At 79.8% G+C, this 2,500-nt stretch overlaps 1 non-coding gene across 1 annotated transcript; it reads right to left on the bottom strand.

The window, feature by feature from the left end:
* Positions 1-58: 58 nt before the first annotated feature.
* On the bottom strand, positions 59-211 carry LOC141737003 (5.8S ribosomal RNA). The gene has a single exon (XR_012585117.1). It is a non-coding gene; the product is annotated as a 5.8S ribosomal RNA (ribosomal RNA).
* Positions 212-2,500: the final 2,289 nt, after the last annotated feature.

Below are 2,500 nucleotides of genomic sequence, written 5' to 3'. Positions count from 1 at the left end.
CTCGTGCGGCCGTCGCCCGGCCAAGGGGCGGCGGCCGAGCCGGCGATTGATCGCAAAGCGACGCTCAGACAGGCGTAGCCCCGGGAGGAACCCGGGGCCGCAAGTGCGTTCGAAGTGTCGATGATCAATGTGTCCTGCAATTCACATTAATTCTCGCAGCTAGCTGCGTTCTTCATCGACGCACGAGCCGAGTGATCCACCGCTAAGAGTTGTCTCGTCTTTCGGCACCGCCCCGCGCGCGCGGGAGGGCCGGGAACGCTCGCCAGGAGCGGCCCCTCTCGGAGGACGGCCCCAACCGCCTGCCCCGCCGGCCGGCCCCCGCTTCCTCCCCTCACATCCCCGCGCGGGGCGGGAGGGGAAAGAACGGCGGAGCCGCGGCGCGACGGGGGCGAGACGGAGGGGCCTCGCCTCGACTGACCGTACGAGCACGCCCGAGGAGGGCCAAAAAGGGAGGAAACGCCCCGAGCGGCGACGAGGGCCTGGGAGCCCGCGCTCCCCACCGGCCGAAGGCGACGGCAAGCGCCTCGCTCGCTTCGGGGGCGGCCCAGGCGCCCGGGCTCGGTCCGGCCTCCGCACGGAGGCGGCGGCGCGCCCGGCCGCTCCGCCTGTCCGCCTCGAGCGGGCGGCGCGGGGGGCCCCGACGGCTACCCCGCGCGCGCGCCTCCGCGCGCGCCGCTCCGCCGCGCTACGGGCAGCCTAACTCCTCCCCGGGGTCCCGCCCCGACGGCACCTCGGCGGCTCCGCGCCGCCGCGGGCGGACGCGGACGCGCCCCGAGCCGGCGACGCGCGACGCCCGCGGCCCGCCGGACGGCGGCCCGCCGCGCGGCGGCCGCCCTGCCCCGGCACCGCCGCCGCCGCCGCTTCCCGTCTCCTTCCGCGGGCACGCGCCGAGCGGAAGGCGGACGGCCGCCTGAGGCGGGGGCGGCTCCCGCTCTCCCCGTTTCCACGCGGAGACCGGGAGTGGGACGCCCCCGCTTGCCCCGACCGCCTGCACGGCTCGGCCGGGAAGGCGAAGACGGGGAGGCGAAGCGGCTAGGCGGGGCCCGGGGCCGGGACGGCCCGGCGGCGGGGGGCTCCGTCCGGCAGACCGAGCGGCGACGCCGCCGCTCGGGCAACGGGGTGGCGCCCTCGCCGGCGCTTAGCGGCGGGAGAACGCCGAGCGCTCGCCGGGACGGGGGAGGGAGGAGCGGCGCCGCAGCGCGACGCAGCCGCTGCGACGGAGGCGCGGCGTCCCTTCCCGCCCCCACCCCGCGCACAGGGTGTGCGGGGGCAGGGCGTAGGGCCGCCCGGCGGCGGGTCCCCCCCTTGCGGGGACCCGCCGCGAGCCCCGGCGGGGAGCCCGCGCTCCTCGCCGGGGTCGCCCGTTCCGAGGCGGGCAGGTCGGACACGGCCGACCGCTCGCGCCGCGGTCTCTCCGCCGAGACCGGGCCGCGGAGAGGGGGGGGCAGGGGTGCCCCTCCCCGGCACGGGCCGCCCGCGGGACGCGGTCGCAGGCGACGGCCGTCCGGGAGAGGCTCTCTCACCGCGAGAGAGAACTCCCGGCCGCCGCCGCCGGCCGGCCGGCCCCCCGGGCGACGCCGAGCCGCCCGAGTCTTTAAACCCCCGCCCGGCCCCCGCGGCCCTTCGACCCCCGGAGACGCGCCGAGAGACGCGCCGAGGGAAGGGACCGCGAGAGCGCGGACGCTAGGTACCTGGCCCTGGGGCGAGGGAAACGAACTTTAGGCCCCGCGGGGGTGCCTCCCCCACTGCCACCTTCGGGGGAGCGTCCGCCCGCGGGGGCCGCGCCCGACGTCCGCCGCCACAACCACGTCCTCCGGCCCCGGGGCCCGGGGTTTCCCTCTGGCCCGGCGCTGCGCCCGGGAGGAGAGCCGTGGCTCGGGCCGCCCGCTGGGAAAGCGGGACGCCAGCCGGCTTGCCGAGCCTCGCCCGCCGAGGGCGAGCGCGGCGGCGGAGCCCCCTTCCCGGCTCCCCAGGCAGGAGAGGGACGGGGGGGCGGGGGACGCCGCCGCGCCGCTCGCTCGGCGCGCCGTACCCGGAACGCCCGGAGCCCTCCGCGGGCTTACCCGGCAGCCCTACCGAACGTCCGTGCGAGAAGGGAACTGTGACATTCACACCGACACAGCCCCGGGCACGGGGTGCGGGGAGGGTCGGGGGAGACGCCTCCCCCGACCCCGAAGGACAGCTCCCGTCTCTCTCGCCGCTCGCACACGCGGCGCCGTCGTCGTCGGCGCCGCCGCCGCGCGCTCCCCGCTTCTTCTCGGGCGAGAACGGGCCGGCGGGAGGAGGCCGGGGACGCGCCGCCGCGCCCCGCGCCCGACAGCTCCGCTTCCCCCGCGCGCTGCCCGCCCGCGCGCTGACCGCGGGCGAACCCACCGGGGCCCCGGCGCGCTCCACCCAGCCCCTCCTCCCCGGCGGCGGCAGCGGGCCGCGCCGGGCGAGGGCGGGGAGGGGGACGGGAGTCGGTCCGCCGGCGGCGGACGCCGCGCGGCGGCGGGCGCCA

This window comes from Larus michahellis, unplaced genomic scaffold, assembly GCF_964199755.1.
Source record: "Larus michahellis unplaced genomic scaffold, bLarMic1.1 SCAFFOLD_78, whole genome shotgun sequence".
Taxonomy (NCBI): domain Eukaryota; kingdom Metazoa; phylum Chordata; class Aves; order Charadriiformes; family Laridae; genus Larus; species Larus michahellis.
Note: the sequence above shows the minus strand (reverse complement) of the source record. Positions and strands in the feature narration are given on the sequence as shown.